Source organism: Mytilus galloprovincialis, chromosome 14 (assembly GCF_965363235.1).
Source record: "Mytilus galloprovincialis chromosome 14, xbMytGall1.hap1.1, whole genome shotgun sequence".
NCBI classification, from domain to species: domain Eukaryota; kingdom Metazoa; phylum Mollusca; class Bivalvia; order Mytilida; family Mytilidae; genus Mytilus; species Mytilus galloprovincialis.
Window position 1 is genome coordinate 29,877,042 of NC_134851.1, and position 20,469 is coordinate 29,897,510.

The following is a 20,469-nucleotide window of genomic DNA, read 5'->3' on the forward strand; positions in this document are numbered from 1 at the left end:
GGAAATGTTAAGGAAATAAGTAGAAATACATTTTCCCGTACTTAGGAAGGACTCCTTTGTAACCAGCGCAGGTGAAAATGTTTACCTTGAAGCACAATGAATAAATATATAGGTATAACATATTTTTGCCCCACCTACGATAGTAAAGGACATTATGTTTTCTGGTCTGTGGGTCCGTTCGTTCGTTCGTCTGTTCGTCCGTCTGTTCGTCCCGCTTCAGGTCAAAGTTTTTGGTCAAGTGTACTATGGACATAATCTTGTTTTGATATGTTTTATGAATAACTGCGGTGTGAATACAAGTATATCAAACAGACGGGAACATTAGCTTATTATCCCTGAGGATTTCCCCATTTTCATCAATTTGTGTAAATTGACGGTGGCCATGGATATCTTTAACAATCTCTGTTTAAAGATGATCATGATATCATATGACTCCAATTTCAAAAACAGAATAATAAAGAACAGATTCTAACTATCATATAAACTGTGTTATCAAGATTTTAATTAAACTAGAGGCTATGAAGAGCCTGTGTTGCACCTTGGTCTATGTGAAAATTAAACAAAGGTCACAGATGGATTCATGACAAAATTGTGTTTGGTGATGGTGATATGTTTTTAGATCTCTATCTATAATAAACTTGGGCAAGTTATTATTTACAAAGGAAAATATTTGGTAAAAATTTACAAAAGTTATGAAAGTTGTTAAAAATTTACTCTAAAGGGCAATACCTCTTTAAAGGATCAATGGACCGTTTAAGTCATGCTGACTTTTTTGTTGGTCTTACTTTGCTATACATTATTGCTGTTTATTGATTATCTCTATCGATAATAAAATTCAAAAAACAAAAGCTGCAGACGTTTCTTAAAATTACAAATTCAGAGGTAGCAATCTAACAACGGGTTGTCTGATTAGTCTGAAACTTTCAAGGCAAATAGATCGGACATATTTTTAAATTATAGTGAAAGAAGTCATTTACAAAATGTTATTATTGTCGCCTATCCAGAAAGAAAGAAATTCACTTCCTGCTACTGGTATTTTATTCTATAATGATGGACAAATCTTGGATTTGGGACATAAGGTCTATGATGTTGATATTAAAGTTCAATTGTTTTGGTTAGATATTCCAAGTCATTGTCATTACATTAACTAAAGCAAACACTGTGTACTTACGAACAATTAATGCAATCCCTGGTGTTATGACTGCAATAGTTATCATTAATACTAGAATAATGATGCCTGGAAATAATAGTGATTTCTTAACTGATGAAGTATTAGCTGAAATAGATAATACATATTGCAAATGTTAAAACTTACTTCACTTAAAGTTCAGTTTAATAAGCTACATGTAAAAGGTACGGAATGAGCACTTATATTAATTGTTAAATAAATGCAACAGTATGTATACCGCTATTCAAACCTCATGAATAGATTGAGAAAACAAATTCGCGTTATAAAACCGAGGGAAACACATAAACTATATGTGGAAAACAATGGAACAACATCAATCCAGAAATGCAACAAATACAAATGTCCACATACAATGATATAGACGTTTCTGTTTAGCTCACGCATCATTGTAAATATAACAGAATTTGATGAGACTGTCATCAAAGTGGGAGGTTTAGCGATATAAAACCAGGTTTAATTCACCATTTTCTCCGTTTGAAAATGCCTGTACCAAGTCAGGAACATGACAGTTCTTGTCCATTCGTTTTTTATGTGTTGTGTTATTTCATTTTGCAATGTGATTATGGACTTTCGATTAGATTTTCCTCTGAGTTCAGTATTTTTGTGATTTTACTTATTGCCATATTCTTGAATTTGTAAGGAAGAAAAAGTGAGGGTTTGAACTTTGTTTTGGCTCTGTGAAAAAAGTTTCATCTATTGAACACACATTAAAAAACATATATTTAATTATTAATGTATAATTTAATTACTAGTCATGTTGAATTGATCAACTATTTCTTATTATTATGTAAGCCAACAGCACATAACCAAAGATGCATAGGCACATTTTCACCAGATTATAACATGAAACTTTAACTTTAGACAGCTCTGCACACAGTTCTAATATATATTTACGAGTTATCCTATCTTCTATTTTTTTCAATGCATTTATAACTTATAATCCGCAGACAGAACCAATTCTAACGTGGAAACAAAAGTATTCTCATCTATAATTTTACTACTTTCAACCTTTTTGAAATACTTATAAAAACATATAAATGGAACATATGTTTCGGCTTAAGACGCGCATTTCGGCTAAACATGTGTCATCATTGATTTTCGGTCAAAATATATTTGAAATCAAAGGTCTAACTCGAAACAGAGAGAAGACACAAAAGAGTAACCACAAACCTTTTTTGTTGATCTAAGAATTGTGTTACATTTTTTTATATATATTAATGTTAGATTCATGCTTCTAAGAACACTTTATTTAGTGTAAAAAATATTTGAATTAGCTCTCGCCGCGATTAAGCCTTCTTGCAAAGCAAACATCAATCTATCTAACAGCACTTTACAATTGATTTCTGAATGAATTGTTAATAACTTACAGGTTACTTGTATAACAATGGTAACTGAACCATTGCCAACTATATTGTAGGCTATGCACGTGAAGTTTCCTTGGTCGAATTGGCTGACATTCCTTAAAATGAAGCATGTTTCTGTTACATAATGTGTAACCAATATTTCCTGACTCCCATTCATCCATCTGGTTGATGTTGGTATTGGATTGCTATCGACATAACAACATAATATGTGCGACGTGCCTTTCCTAATTTCTTGAATCCCACCATGAGTGCTTGATACCACTGGTCTATCTAATCAAAACAGCAACCATATACCAAAATTTTACATGAGTTTAGATATTGTCATGTTTTCATATTTTATTTTAAGGTATCATAAATAGCTTTTTAAATTTTCTATTATGCCTTCTATCGAATTTTAGGTTAGATCATTGTGATAACGTATGTTGTAAAAGTGCTCAATTCACCAATTCACTTCTATTACTTTACTGTTTTGCGACTTACCTAAAATTATTATACATGTTATATCCATTCAAAAGTCCTGCGTTCTCTATTATTCCTTTTTCGATCAATAACATCATACTTCAAGTATTTGCCCAATCATTTCCCAAACAAAACAAAATTTCAAACGCAATGTCGAAAATCATATACTGATTCTAGTTTCTAGCGTTTCTAGGAATATATTCCAATGTTTAGAGTTGAGCATTCCTGATGAGGGTAGATATAGAAATTGTGTCTAAAATATCCATAAGGAATGAGAGAAAAATGTTAAGGACGCTAAAAGAATTTTCTTTCGATCAGAAAAAAATTCTCAGCTTGTTTTTTCGTAACTGTTGACGCAGAAAAATGTTGTTTAGGTTTAACATTGTCTGTATAGTTTGAGTGTACTGATAAAATTTTATTAAAAGGTTATTCTCGAAAATAACATATCATCTACCCAATTGTATTCCTTAAATGAAAAAATCATGGAATATGTGAAGCGCGTAAACTTTAAGTTATGTATATAAAATTGCTTATAAAAAAACATTGGTATAAAACAGGTTAAAATCGAATTATATAGCACTGAAAATCTTTATTTTGAAATAGGGTAAATAACACAGAGACGGACGATACCAAAAGAATATTACCTTTAAACCCATCAATTAAGTACTACATAGCAAAAAGAGGGACGGGTAAGCAGATTCTGCTCTAAGTATTGACTTCAAAAATAATAAATTATACTTCGATCTCATATCGAACAGTATATCGGTAATTCAAAGATTAGCATAAACGTGTTCATAAAATGAAGAACTTGGCAACATAGCTTAGAATCTATTCTATTCAAAAATATGTTGCTGAATCCGAGAATTATAGGTTTCATAACGAGTGAGAATTAGATATCGATTGATATCAACTCGAGTTATTTAATTTCAATTATAATAAACGAGCCTATGGCGAGTTTATTATTATTGAAATTAAATAACGAGAGTTGATATCAAGCGATATCTAATTCTCACAAGTTGTTAAACCTATTTCTCTTATGGCAAAAAGTTGTATATGCGTGGCCTATTTGTTGCGAGTTGTGTTGCTACGGCCGTTTTTCTTTGCAACGCGTACTGATCTGAATACTGTTCCATTGACTCCCAGATATATCTGTTTTTTTTATATTTTTATAGGTTTCATAACGAGTGCACGGGTTCCTTTCTTTATTTCTTCGTCCATGATAAGATTTATATTAGATAATGCAGACGATAAAGCAGACGAAAATCGCGAAAACCGGAAGTAAACAATCAGTGGTCAAGAAAAAAAGTAGTTCCGGCATGACCTTTTCCAGTGAATAATGACCTGATCAACGGCCAATGAAAATATTGGAAATTTACGAGATAAGCCAATCAAATTACCGTAATTTTGATATCACTTTTTCATATCACACTCCGTACGGTGTGATACGAAAAATATCTATTCACGTGGGAGTTAGATAACAGGCCCCAACCATAAGAGAATGTCGCATAAAGCATGTAAGCAGGTTATAAGTTAATCAGCATTTAACTAAAAAAAAACATACAATATGTTATACATTTCTTACATTTGATATCAAGATGAATTATCTTTTTCAATGGTTGTTTTAACAATGAACTCCTTGCTTCGCATGTATATTTCACGCCATGGTCCAGTCGTGTTGGTAGCAAAATATACTCAAGAGTACTGCCTTCGCCACTCTTTACAGTATTGTTATTTCGTTTGATGGATAATAAATCCGGTATTCCATCTTGAACACTGCATATAATATGCAATGCAGTGTTTTCTTTTCCGTGTAATATCTTCTCTTTTGTTACATTAGCAAACGTCATATTCGATGGCAAGGCTGTAAAAAAACAAATTCAACAAATATCGTATAAGAGTACAAAGTTTACATGGCACACAGGGTAAATTCAAATGCTTGTATTTGTGATTAAGGACTTATTGAGAGAAGGTATATGACTTACTAAATACAAATATTTAACTAATGTGCGGCAGACTAATTATTGATGAACTATTTCAAGGATGTTAATCAACAGATATGCTATATTCAATGCTTGCATCATAAGAGCACAAGATAAAATTGAGCTACAGCTTAAGTTGCCAACTCCTTTTTTTTAAATTTGCTAATTTAAATCATATGTATGGACTCTCCAATGTTTTACATGCTTGGTATTTATTAACAGCACGATGGGTTCAATATCTGGAGCACAACCTGCTTTCCCTTCCGGAGCACCTGCGATCATCCCCAGTTTTTGGTGAGGTTCGTGTTGCTTAGTTTCCAATTGTCTGTTGGGTATTGTGTACTATTTTTTGTCTGTTTGTCTTTTTCTATTTTAGCCAAGGCGTTGTCAGTTTATTTTCGATCTTTGAGTTTGAATGTCCAGCTAGTATCTTTTGCCCCTGTTTTTTTTTAAAGCAAATAAACATACATAGGTTGCATTATTATTTTATATTATCTGATCACAACCGATGTATGTTAATTTTCTATGGTCTACTATCACGGCGATATAATCATGTTTATGTTCAACTATTATGTATATGCTTAATTCATATAAAAATGAACAGTGCAACACGAGAAAAATTCTAATAAATGTGTATTAATGTGAGTTTATCCCTTTTAAACTATTCTTTTATCATATCTTTGTTTTTTGTCAACGCATGTATAACTTATAATCCGCAGACAGAACCAATTCTAACGTGGAAACAAAAGTATTCTCATCTGAAATTTTACTACTTTCCACCTTTTTGAATTACTCATAAAAACATATAAACGGAACATATGTTTCTGCTTATGACGCGCATTTCGGCTAATATGTGTCATCATTGATGCGCGGTCAAAATATATTTGAAATCAAATATCTAACTCGAAACAGAGAGAAGACAAAAAGAGTAACCACAAACCTTTTTTCTTACAACTGCGTGGGTTACTTTTTCACTTACTTTTTATTTTTAATATTATTCTTGAAAACACTTCAATTGGTCCTAAATAGCACATGTAGAGACCTTCATCTAAGGTAGACGTGTTAACTATCTGAAGGTCATAACTCCCTGTAACTGTTAATCTATTGCGGTGTAACAGACTTCTTAGAACACGTCGATCGTCTGTATATTGTGAAACATTCCACTTGCTTCGTTTTCCATCTACTTCAGTTACTGATACTGAGGCTCCCTTTCGAATACCATTTTGTGCAGGACCAGCCCAAACAGCGCTATTTAATTTTAATGCACCGTCTGTACATTTAAGTAAAACTGTCTGTCTAACTGTAAAGTATGAGTATTTGACTTTGGATGATTCTACAAAATATTTTATATTTCAAATTAAGGGGGTAGACCTTGGTTCAGGGAGATAACTCTTTAAATCAGTTATGCGTTTGTAAAAGTCAAGAATCATCAATGTATTTTAAGCATTTACCTGAAACAGATTGAAAATAATCTATGTAACCTAGAAGCTTAGAATATGTTTATGAAAATGGTTGACACAAACATACTAATGATTTAAAGAGTTATTTCCCTTAACCTTGATCCACCTCCTTAAGACAATGAAAACACTGAATCTGTTTTCCTCTCTATGTTTGATATGTTGTCTCTTTGACACATTTCCAATGTCCATTCCTCATTTTAGTGACTATATTACAGATTGAAAATTATTAGAAGAAAAGTTTTTTTTTTATCTTTTATTAAAAAAAATTACCTGCAATAAGAAACACAACTTCAAAGATCATCACAATTTTCAAGGCACACCTTGTCCACATCTTCATATAACTGAATTCTGAATAGTATAAATACCTCTATAACATTTAATCATAAAAAGTGACATTATCGTATGTTATTGCATGGTTCTGTCTTATTCCACTAGATGTTTTCTAACACGAGGCAGGTGTGATCGACTCCAATCTTAATTGGTTAAGATTGTCAGTTATCCTACCGAGGTTCAGTGGTTCTTTCCTGGTTGAAAAAAAGATGCCTTACCAAATATATAAACGAACTGTATATGGTTTCATGCTAGTCATTTTGAGGACCTTTATAGTTTGCTGCTCGATGTGAGCCAAGGCTCTGTGTCAAAGACCGTATCATTACCTAAAACAAATTACACATTGTGATTTGGTTGGAGAGTGGACCCATTGAAACTCATTTCACATCATCTTATTTCTACTTAAAAAAGCAGTAAATATATTTTCGAAATGATATCCGTCAAACCAAGAAAACAAATAATTACAAACATATTGATCCCTTTCCACTTTGCTGATGTTAGTACGAGGCAACTGTCGCGTCAAAAAAAAAGAAGAAAAGGGACTGGTATCAACTGTAATAACTTGTTTCCGAAACCACTACTACTCCTATTTCTTATTGTTTTTGAAAAAAAAAATCCTCAGGTTTGATAACTCGTAATTATACGTACATCAAGATGTCAAACAGGAAATTTTACAAAAACATTTTTTTTCTCAATATATATCATCCTATTCATCTGGCAATCAATCAAAAATTATTAGTTTAAGTCATGTAAATGAAAAAAAAAGATAAAATTTGAATAAAGGGATGATACTTTGATGTATATAGTGAACTAGATTGAGATTTTCAACTATTTTGGGCTGCAATTTAAATACATCGTATTGTAAAATAAGAAATATTTTTTTAAAAGGATGAAACTTATTTTGTTATCATAAAAGGAAATGGGAGGTAAACACACTTGATCGAGATATGTTTTTCCTTCCGCTGGCTTCTTTTGTTTTATTTTCATAACGAGACGAAAAATTACCGATAACAGTTCAAAATACACCCGTTTTGAGCCTTTGCTACTTTATTTTAAACTTATTTCGATTGCATTCGAAAGAGAGGCGGAAAAAAACAAACAGAAATTCAAACTCCTGAGTCTGTGTCTTACTATCAACAAAGTTATAATAGTAAATCTTTTCTAAACAGAACAGACTTCTCAATAACTACATCTCTATTTTTTCTTAAAATGCTGTTGTTGTCAATACATTAATATCTTCATCGGATATAAAATCCAAATGTTGGCTTCAGAGGACGGATTTTCCTCACGCTCAGAAACAGGTGTGAAATTCATTTGGTTAACTAACTTTTAAAACAAAACATAGTGCCGCAGAAACCATATTGGGATGCTAGGATGCACCTAATTTATTTCCAAAATCTGTCTGTTTATTCATTGTCATTTGTTGATCTGTGAATGAGATTTCTCCATAGAGTAAGACATATTTTAAATATGCAGTGTACCTTCTCCTTAATAAGCTTCACGTACTTTTGTATATTCATTACTTTTTTTAAGGCCACTTTTTTGTGTAATTCCTTCTACATTTTGTATGTTTGAGTCTTATATTCTTTTCATCATTAGACCATAAATTGCATAAACTTCTATAGGTGTTTTATTTCTCCAATAATCAGAAGCAAGGTATGCTTTTCTGTTATCAATTATAACACGGCATATCACTTTTCTGATTGTGTTTTGGGGTTGGTATTTTTTTGTGCAGTTTTACTTATGTTGTCGTTAGTTGCTTACTTGTCTATCATATGTTTCATTTTCGTCAACAATACATTGTATATAATTCATCAGGACGTCGTTTTACCTTTCATTTGACATATACATCTACCAAATTGATGTTAGGTGACATTCTCATAAGCTAATCAATGTTCTATTTCATTGATCTTTGATATTTGTCACTTTTTTACTAAAACATACGATAACCAGAACATATGTGTCTATAGTCATTGCATAGGTGCATATAATCAGAACGTATGTGCCTATAAGAAGGACATAGTTACATATAACTAGAACATAGTTGCATGTAACAAGAACATAGGTGTCTATAATCAGAAAATATCTTCTGATCACCAGCAGAGTATCAGGACATTTCATCCGGCGAAGTTAATTGTAATTTATCTCGCGAGATACATATAACGTATAGGAATATCTTTAAACAACAGAACTGTTGTTTTATTGCAGTTCTGATACAATATAAACAAATAAACTAGCGCAGAACTAGCGCAAAACATTCCTGGCAGGAAAACCTTATCCATCGTAAATAAAGTACTTTATAAGAGTTCTACCGTTTGTTCATACGTTATTGCTTAAATGAATATTTATGGAAAGTAAATTCATTAGACATAACAATAGTAAACTACAGGTTCCAATGAGCCTGTGTCATTTACCAGGTGTTTTTTTATTTACAATTGAATGATGCATGAAATTATACAACCGTTTAATTTAGCTTTAGTTTGCGAGATGAAAGTCACAAACTGCATTTTTCCCTCTGTTCTATTTTTAGCCAAGTCTGTCATTTTGGTTGGCAGCAAGGTCATCGGACGCATTTTAAAAACTAAATACCCTTATGCTAATTGTGGCCAAGTTTGGTTAAATATGTTTCTCTTGTTTCAGCAAAAGATTTTTTTAAACGATCACAAAAATTTACGAAAAATTGTTAAACTGGACTTTAAAGGGCAATTATTCGTAATGGGCTCAATTGAACATTTTAGTCATGTTAACATATTTGTAGGTCTTGCTTTGATGAACATTATTGATGTTTACAGTTTTTTCTCTATCTATAATAATATTAAACATAATAACCAAAAACTGCAAAATTTCCTTAAAATTACTAATTCAGGGGCAGCATCCCAAAAGGTTTCCAATTTGTCTGAAAATGTCAGGGCAGATATTCATAGACCTGATTAACAAATGTATGCCTTGTCAGATTTGCACTAAATGCTTTGTTTTCAGAGATATAACCAAAAAACTACATTTTACTCCTGTGGTCAATTTTAGCCATGGCGGCCATATTGTTTGGTGGACGGATCATCGGACACATTTTTAAACTAGATACCCTAATGATGATGTTTACCAAGTGTGGTTAAATTTAGCCCAGTAGTTACAGATGAGAAGATGTTTGTAGATGACGGACGACAGACGATTGACGCCAAGTGATGAAAAAAGCTCATTTTGGCGGATTGTTCAGATTAGCTGACAAAGCTCGGATTGGAAGTGGAATGCCAGTTTTTCCATCAAAATAACCAGCTAAACATGCTAACCTACATTCGACCATCAAGTGGCAATTCCATTCTTACCATGCAAAAAAAGTGGTACTCTTAAACTTACCCGATTATTTATGTCTACATTATATGCTATATAAACTTCTAATTCGGTGAACATGAAAACAATTTAACAAACGTGTGCCTCACAATGTCATTAAAAATGTAGTTCATGTATTGTCATAAAAAAAATGGAAAAAAACAACTTCCAAAAATAAAAAGTGCTTCAAACCCCGGAAAGATAACAATAGAACAATGAAAAGCTTTCCTTTGCAAGATGAATTGAATAAATTATCAAATCTAATCATGTTCTAGATCTTAAGTCAATCCTTCGAGAAATGAAAACAAAATTCAGAACTACTTTTAATTTCATATTTGTAAAATAAACTAATATCTTAATATAATCGGTCGTTGTCTTAATTTGTAATTTTTCCTTCAAACGTTCTGTCTTGCAATTTGCCATCATCGATATAGACATTGTGAACAGTGGGGTAATATATTTCATGCCATAAAGAATGAATTTCGTTTTTGTTTCTACAATTCGTTTCAGTTGAAAATGTAATTAAAAAAATGTCAGGAAGCACTATAGGTCAGTGTTATATATCTTCACCTGGATACTGACCTACTTCCAATGCATAAGATCGTGTTTGTTATCTATAATTCGAAAACTCGCGTCTTTCCGCAGTGATGTATCAAACAGAAAATAAGTTTTAAGTGACATATCTTTTACTTGAATATATAAACTCATCATAGATACCAGGATTAAAATTTTGTACATATGTAGGACTCAAATCTATGGTGGGTTCCAAATCTATGGCAGATTCATGATCTATGGTAAATGTAACGTTACAAACGCCAAACAACTCAAATCTATGGCAAATTTTTGTTTTCTCCAAATCTATGGCAGATTTGGGGGAAAGAGAAACATATTACACGGTGGGTATGGTTGTCCTGCGAGAGAACGTATTGTGCTGGTGATTCGGTCCTGACGGGTGCTGGTGATCAATGAAAAAATGTAAACAAAGACGAAAATGATGATTTTTGACGTTTTCACTCATAAAAAATGGAAGAAAACGGTTGAGATTTTTCAATTTTGTTTCTTATGGGTTCATATGTAAACCATTAAAAAGTTAACCCTCTAAACTGTTTCAGTAAGCGTAACACAAAAATGCTCATTTTCAGAAAATCTAGAACTGAAAAAATAAAACAAAAATGCTCATAGAGTCCGCTTTCTATACTGCAATCCACACGACAAAACTATTTTGTGAATAAAACATTGCAATTAATTAAAATTTAGCATTTTCTCAATTTATTCATGTCCTGATACTGTGCTGGTGGGTCCTGTCATTGTGCTGGTGGGTCCTGATACGGTGCTGGTGATTTTGGATAAGAAGTTGGTCATATTTGAAACAAATGTTACAAAATCAATAAAATTGGGCAGATAAATGTTGTCAATAGGATCTATGACTCCTATTTTAGCTCTTGTGCATCCATTTTATCTGTTTAATATGTGTTATCAAATGATCGTAACTTGTATTACATAATTACATAAAAGGGCAACATCTTTCGTCCAATATCAGATAACAATATATAGTATCTAAAATAAAAATAGTTTTATTAAGATATTAAATGCCCCTTACATTGAGGCTTCAACAATGATCAAAGCCCATGCCGCATAGACTTGTTTGCTAGCGCTCCGCATTCCCCTCCCCACTTCCACCCAACCAACCCTCCTCATTTCCTCCTTCATTGTTACAGTGGTGTACCAACACAACAAAATAATAACACAAAGACACACATTATTGAACAACGAATGCTCGCAGGTACTGAACATGCTGAAAGCTAGTTCAAAGTCGCATTTTCAACTAATAGATAAACCATGTTCTCATATACAAAAATCCAAATCGTGTCGATTAAAAAAGTCTCAAAACTTAAGTTCACATTTTAATGTTTGATGAAGCAGAACTTTAAAAGTGTGCAGTGAATCTTGTGCTCACAACAGTTAACGTTATTGTCATAATTATGTTTGCATAAGACTTATAAAGGAATAAAGAAGGTACCTATAATATTTTACACTTCAATTTAATAATCATGAATGGAAGGAAATGGTACGGAAGATTACATAGGACAAAAAGAAATTGATAGTTTTTTTTGACAAAAGACTTAAACGCTTCTTTGCATTATATAGAACAGCTCTTCTATAAAAGCATGCAAAAAAAAACTTTGATTGACTTGCTTGCTATGTTTGCTTGGATGTTTTCAAACAATAGGGAGGCGAAGTTTCAATACATACTGGGATTAATTTGATTGGACAAATAAAAACTGAGAGGAATTGAAGTTAATGTATTAGAAGAGCTGTAAATTCTAAGAAAAAAATCTTGTTGTCGTAGATGGTTAAATCCTCAACAAAATCTCAATAACTTTGTTTATACGAATAAAGGTTTCAAATCAAATGTTCGTGAACTGTTTAGCTTCCACCCTAACGAGGCATGTTAGCTGTTCGAATGCTGTTGCAACTGACGCACGGAAACTTTCACATTTCCATCTTCTTTACTGAAATATTTTACCCAGCTCATACTTGACAGGATTGTTATCCTAGTAACAGGTATAACCAATGAATTGAACACGTCAAGTTAAAAATTCCACAATACTATATTATTCATTTTATGTGTCTATTTGTTCGAAAAAAGTCGAAAAGTAGATAGTTTTTCTAATGTCATGATTATCAGTCGCTTTCTAGATCTATGCTAAGCACTTATTTCAGATGACATGGACTCCTCACCCTGGTGACCCTGCTGCGTTTCATAACTTTATCCGTATACATATATCAACAGATAAACAAAAGGCTGCAACTGGTATTTTTGTATTTAAAATGATTCGTTGTAACGAGAATTTTTGTGGTGAATGGAAACTGTGAAGGTCAAAATCTTAAATTGCTTATAAATGTTGCTGGACCCAGTTTCGTTATCTGATCTGAATTTTCTGAAATGTGCAAGGTAAATGGACATTGGCCTTTTGATTTTACTCGGTAAGTTTTGCCCTAATTGCTTGAACTTTTGCAATATTAACGCCGATTTCAATGAGTGTGTAGACAAAGGGAATATCTTTGGTTATCTTGCTTGTTGAACAGAAAAGTCATTGTTATGTTATGTAAACTTCCCTACTTTAAGAGTAGACTAGTCCGACAAATGACACATCTTTCTGTCTGTAGGACAAGGCTACTTCGAAAGGAGGGTAATATACCTTACCTAACAATGAATTCACGGTTTAGCTAACAAGAAAGCTAACCAAAGATATTACCTTTGCCTATATACTCAATGGAATCGGCTGCAACTAAAAACTCGAATACACTTTAACAGACAATGTTCATGTTTGTTGATGAATATTGTTTTTCCTAGATTCACTCTTGAGCTTATATATGATCTTATAGCGATTCGGGTTGATAACCAGTTGAAATAAAGCCAGTTTTTTGTGTGTGTAGATTTGTATTGTTTTTAACTGTTATGACCTTTTAAAGTTAAATGTAGGTGTTTAATCTAAGAATTTCTTTTTTAAACTAATATACTTGTTTTATACTCAATTGGTAGTATGAAGCTACGAGATATTTTAACTTTTTGAAATTGAAGGCACAATTAATAAAGCAAACGGTAGTTTCAAATACTTTTAAATAGATTTTTAACGATAATGTATCCTTGTGTTGATCCCATGCTAAACATAACAAAAATCTCTGTTCAAAGGTCTGTGAATTTTCTACAAAAAAAGTGATTTTATTTTCACCAAATTCTCTTTTTCTACTAAATACAATAATGAACTATAAATAATATTGCTTTGCAAAAAGTTTCCCCTTGATATATGTAAAAAAATTATATCTCTATTATTCCTTGTCTGTGCTGTTTTGATACTATTGCAGTTTGCACATTTCGTAATTGACAGGCCTCAGAAGGGGTCATAAACCATACACGAAAAGATAAAATATTGCTCTAAGTACTTAATTTGCATCTCTGAACCCCCACCCCCGGCTTGTTTTTTTAGGAGGGTGTCTAAAAATTGTCAATTACAGACAGCCGAGTACGCATTTTACTTTCAAGGCGTGATTACGTTGATTGTTAAATTCCTGAAAACGGATAGATGGGAACAAAAATGTTTGATATATCTGGTTTTACATTCAGTTTTTTTAAACATAAATTAAGGCTACATTTTCATATAATAATACTAAGAATTCACAATATCATAAAATGCAGAAAAAAATGGATGAATTGAAATATCTTAGTAAGGAGTCATTACTACAGAGATGGTGTGTTTGACACACAAAACGTAAAAGCATAGTGATATTACCAATATTATAATAAAAGTGTATTTTAGTTGGGTAATTTTTCCTTTTACTTAATTTTTTCAATTAGAAGTAAGGCACATTTGATTTTTTTTCATAAAAATATTTAAATATAGAAAAGTAGGACACATTGTTCACTTCCTCCCCAGTAATTCTTTATCAAAGATATTTATTTATTTTGGAATTTTGAAATGAAAAAGCTAAGAAATCTTAGTTTTGTTAGTGTTCTCTAGGTTATCTCGTCTTCATTCTCTGACATATTCTAGTCTGCCCTTTCATAAAATAGTGTATTTTTTTTAATGTTCTATCGAACTTTCGAAAAAAATACCTGATAACCGTTCAGACAAAAAAATTATGTTGAAAAAATCTTACAGATACAGCAAGTGATTCTTAATAGCTATAAGATACATTTTAAAATACAACTTTTAAATCTTACGGGAAACTATTCCAAGCTTAAAATTTTCACTGTAACCTCGCTCTAACTTATCCCCTATCCCCCCCCCCCCAAAAAAAAAAAAGAAAACCAAACAATCAAACAAACAAATCCGCAATACTATTGTCATTCTTATAGTCATCACTCAATTGTTCAAAAACAAATGTGTTTTAAGCTGCCAAAGACATTTTTATTTTATGGGTTATTGTTGAAGGTCGAACGATGACGTATGGTTGTTAACACATACTTCCTTTGGTTTCTTATGGAAATTTGTCCATTGACAACAAACATACCACATCATATACTTTATATAAGTATTGTATAAATAACAACGTATTTTCATGATCTTGCAAAATGATCGTAATCCCGAAAAACGTTAACATATTTTCTTATCTTAAAAGGGGACAAGAAGGGTTCCATTAGCAGGCCAATAAATAAGATTACAGTTAATTTAAAAAAAAAATAGGGGTATGTTTTCTCTCATAATAACAGTAAACAGATTCACAACAATGTCAATTTCAAGAAAGTAGACAACAGTTAATTAGTCAATAACAGTACAGCATCAATGATATAAAATATATGACACTTTTAACTAAAATATAAAGGCACAGAACCAGGACATAGGAGCACAGAACCAGGACCGTTTTTCTTATCACCAGCACAGCGACAGGACATTTCCGTTTAACGAACTTGCACGACTTTTTCAATATAATATTGTTGTAATATACTTTGCATGGTACTTATGACGCATCAGAGAAAAATTAAGCAACAAAACAGTCGTTTTATTGCCGTTCTGATACAATGTAAACAAACCCACCAGCACAGAATCAGGACCCACCAGCACCCGTCAGGACCGAATCACCAGCACAGTACGTTCTCTCTCAGGACAACCATACCCACCGTGTATAAAGTCACAATTAAATTACGCTAAATTACATCTTCGCCATCGCTGACGATGGCCGAACCCATAGATTTGAAGACCATTCAAGATGAAGGTTTTTCCCTGACTACAATTTGCGGGAGGTTTAAAGGAATATGTGACCTCTTATCCAGAAGAGGGAAAAATTGAGCAGAACCGGTCGATGCCCGCGATGAATAAGGGTACCGCTATTTCCAGTACCACATTTTTTTAAGTTTTAGTGGTAGTTTACACTCTACCGCTGGCACAAAAAAAGTACTGGATACAAATTTGTTTTAAATCGTCATCAAATAAAAAAGATGTTTTAAAAATATCGCTAAAATAAGTATAAATCGAAAATTCAACAATTATTTTTAATTGCTACTTTTTTATTTCTTTTTTTATTAAAGTAACCTATTTGTTTGTTAAACTTGAACTTAAAGGATTTATCAGTTGGTTTACTTAATTAATGGGTTAAACAGGTACCATGCACAGAATAAAAAATGTTTATTTTTTTTGCAGAGCACATCATTTTTATCGGGGAGGTATATAAATTTTTTTTTTGTTTGACCATAATTGAATGTTTTTATTTCACAAATGTCAATAGACATGCTCCCATTGTCGTATGTTTCCACTTGCTTAAGACAAGTCATTGGTCGAAAATTTACTGAATTGCTTTCCATTTGCTCAAAATTTTTCATAGATTTGGAAACAACACAAATCCGCCATAGATTAGGAAATTACAAAACTTCCCATAGATTTGGAATGGCATGCCGTCACATTTACCGTAGATTAGGAATCTGCCATAGATTTGGAACCCAAAATAGATTTGAGTCCTACATATATGCCAGACGCGCGTTTCGACTACAAAAGACTCATCAGTGACGCTCGAATCCAAAAAAGTAAAAAAGGCCAAATAAAGTACGAAATAGGGTTATTAACTTCTATAGTGTCAATATAGTGAGCATAATCAGCGTATATATACATGTCCATTCCCCATTGTTCATATCTTCAAATATGACATAGTCATAAAGGTTAATTCAGGGGATTTACTTGGGTGCCGTGAGAGCAGAAACACAGAGAGGCAGTATTTATCAAATGTAAATTTAAAGTCATTTGTCGATGGTTGAATTAAAACGTAATGTCAAATAACGAAATGTCCTTATATCCTATAAAACAAAGTCTGAGCACCGCGGATCCCACCAAAAACTATACGTATTGTCCTTAATATCCATAAACCATACTTCTTATGAACGTTGAACAGTTAGCGCGTTTTTTTTTTCTCTTTATAAAATTTTATTCAGAAATGTACAATGAAACATTCACCAGACACTACCTGGTGTCACAAACAGACAGTTATATATAGTCAGTTACAAACAAATAGAAATTCGATGTAAGTTCTGATACTTGTATGTTTATAACTAATATAATGTTTCTTCATCTGTTACTTTGATAACGGGATTGTCCAATATAAAATATTTTTCTAATAATGATTAGATATAGGAAGATGTGGTGTGAGTGCCAATGAGACAACTCTCCATACAAATAACAATTTAAAAAGTAAACCATTATAGGTTAAAGTACGGCCTTCAACACGGAGCCTTGGCTCACACCGAACAACAAGCTATAAAGGGCCCCAAAATTACTAGTGTAAAACCATTCAAACGGGAAAACCAACGGTCTAATCTATATAAACAAAACGAGAAACGAGAAACACGTATATATTACATAAACAAACGACAACTACTGTACATCAGATTCCTGACTTAGGACAGGTGCAAACATTTGCAGCGGGATTAAACGTTTTAATGGATCCAAACCTTCTCCCTTTTTCTGAAACAATAGCATAACATCACAACAAAGAAAAACATACGATATTGTTCTTTTCTCTGATTTAAAAGATAAAAAAAAAGTTAGAGATGTATTTTTCTAATAATGTTTTAAAATAGTCTTTAAAGTGACATGTTTTCCATATTGAAATTGTATATATCATGTAATTTGATAAATACGTTTGTATATAACCTGTGATAGTTTATTTCACTATATTTAAAATCTATTTCAGAAAATAATAGTGAAACTTATGAAACAGACGACATAGATGCAGAAAATATAGGTATTGCCCAGATGCCTGAAGAACATAATTCATCCTTATCGAACAGTAACAGCGACACAACAGAATATTTAAACAGCGGATATGAACATCCATACACGACTCTAGTGGCAAATAATGGTGACAAAGACGAACATAGTTATGATGTTTCATAACAGAACTCTGCAATTGAAAATATACTTCCTTCCATAAACGATGCAACTGAACCTTTTGTTGAAATCATTGAACAAGCTTCGTCATTGGAAAACGTTCAAACACATTTGTATGCAAATGAAAGTAAAGAAAATGTGAAATTGAATGATAATGTGAAGGACCTCATTGCAAAAGATAATGGTTCTCATCCGTCATCATTTCTTTCAAAAAAGCATGAGCCGGAATACATCAACATATCTCCTTATGTGGTCAATTGACGGTTTTGGTCAAGTTGACTTATTCATAGATCTGACTTTGTTGAATATTATATCTGCTTACAATTTATATCTATCTATAATGATATTCAAGAAAATAACCAAAAACTGCAAAATTTCTAATAAATTCACAATTTAGGGCTAGCAACCTGACAACGGGTTCTCTGATTCATGTGAAACTTTCAGGACAGATTGATCTTAACATTTTAATCCTTGTCAGATTTGCTCTAAATACCATAGAGATATAAGCAAAAAACTGCATTTTACCCCTATGTTCTATCTTTAGCCATGTCGGCCATGTTGATTGGCAACCGGGACCAGCTGACGATTTTTTTTAAACAAGATATCTTAATGAAGATTCTGACTAAGTTTGGTTATATTTTTATCAGTAGTTTCGGAGAAGAGTTCTGTAAGATTACAAGATTTACAATAATTTGATAAAATTAATCAACCAATCAACTGCAAAATTTCCTTAAATTTAATAATTCATGGGTAGAAACCCAAGAACAGGTGTAATAGGTCTGAAAATTTCTAGGCAGAAAAATCTTGATGAACAATTTTATTTCATGTCAGATTTGATCTAAAAGAAGGACGAAAGATATCAAAGGGACAGTCAAACTCATAAATCGAAAATAAACTGACAACGCCATGATTAAAAATGAAAAAGACAAACAGACAAACAATAGAACACATGACACAACATAGAAAACTAAAAAATAAACAACACTAACCCCACCAAAAACTAGGGGTGATCTCAGGTGCTCCGGAAGGGTAAACAGATCCTGGTCCATATGTGGCACCCGTTGTGTTGCTTATATGATAACAAAACCGGTAAATAATCTAATTCGGTAGGTCACATTCATGAAAGGGAAGGGGATTGTAGTTACGACGTAAGGAACATATTCGATATCATTTGTGAAACGGTTATTCCATAACGGTCAACCAACTCCGTAAAATTTACGAAGTGATGATTTCAACTTCACCATATTTAACTCTTGGTTTGATAATTTCTTTGTGAGCAGCAACCCTCTATCAAGAAAATCATGATAGGAAATGCAAGCACGGGAATATCGTATCAATTGGGAGATATATACCCCATATGCAGGTGCTGCTGGAATATTGCTACTTAGAAATAGAAAGTTCACAATTAGAAATCTGAAATCATCTCTTTTGTCGTAAAGTTTTGTTTTCAAACGACCCTAATTGTCAATTTCTAGATGTAAGTCAAGATATGAGGCCGACTTAACTGTATCTGTAGTATCCTTTATCTCTACTTCGATGGGATAGATGCGTTCCACATAGTCACCAAATTTTGAATTATTTAGTGAAAGAACATCATCTATATAGCGGAAAGTAGAGTAAAAGGATATCGCTAACTTTTTATCTTTCTTCCTAAGAAGTTCCTGCATGAAGTCAGCCTCAATAAAGAAAGAAGTCGGCAAGTAGAGGGGCACAATTATATTGCTGAAATATGATTTCAAATAAAGAAACATTAGTTTATTTTTCATAGTACAAAGGTTCATTATTAAATCAAAAATGGTTAACAAACTAATAAATCACACAATACACCTGTAAGCATTTCGTCTTGTCAGTTGCATTTTTCTTTTCTTTTCAGTTCATTATGTTACTCAACTGACATTATCAATAAAAAAAATTTGTAGCAGGGCATGTAGTTTTGATTTATTTGTGCATAATGTATTTCATTTAACAAGGAGACAGATTACTATAAGCACTTGTTGCTTGTTTCAAAATCATAATTGTGAATGTGTTTATAAAATATACTTGTATTATTCATTATTAAATATTGTTTACATCAAAGAAGATTTCTCCATTCCATGCTGTTGAATATTGTTCAGGTACAAGTATATAGACTGAAATCGACCCTTCTAAAATTTTTATTCTCCAAAATGAACATGAAAATATCTATAAATTTCTAAAAGTCTGTGATAAGAATTTTAAAAACAATTATACGGTGTACTATTTAACAGTGCAGGTAAAAATTTAGAAGGAAAGTTTTCCCATGCGTATTTTGAATTTATACATTAATGAAGTCTTTGATTTCTATTTATTATATTATCAAATTATAAGAAAATATGGCCAATTAAGAAAGAGTTAATGCATGAAGGTGTTCCTGGGTGTACACAAATAAAACGTCATAAACAAATAATTTCATAAAAATACTCGAAAAAATCTTAAGATAAGGCAATGAAAACCCCATCAAAA

The 20,469-nt window shown here is 32.2% G+C and overlaps 1 long non-coding RNA gene across 1 annotated transcript; it reads right to left on the bottom strand.

Moving 5' to 3' along the window:
- Nucleotides 1-1,171: 1,171 nt before the first annotated feature.
- On the bottom strand, nucleotides 1,172-6,312 carry LOC143059831 (uncharacterized). Its single transcript, XR_012973626.1, has 4 exons — nucleotides 5,971-6,312; nucleotides 4,595-4,873; nucleotides 2,557-2,823; nucleotides 1,172-1,276 (listed from the first exon to the last, which is right to left on the bottom strand). It is a non-coding gene; the product is annotated as an uncharacterized LOC143059831 (long non-coding RNA).
- Between the last annotated feature and the right edge of the window lie 14,157 nt (nucleotides 6,313-20,469).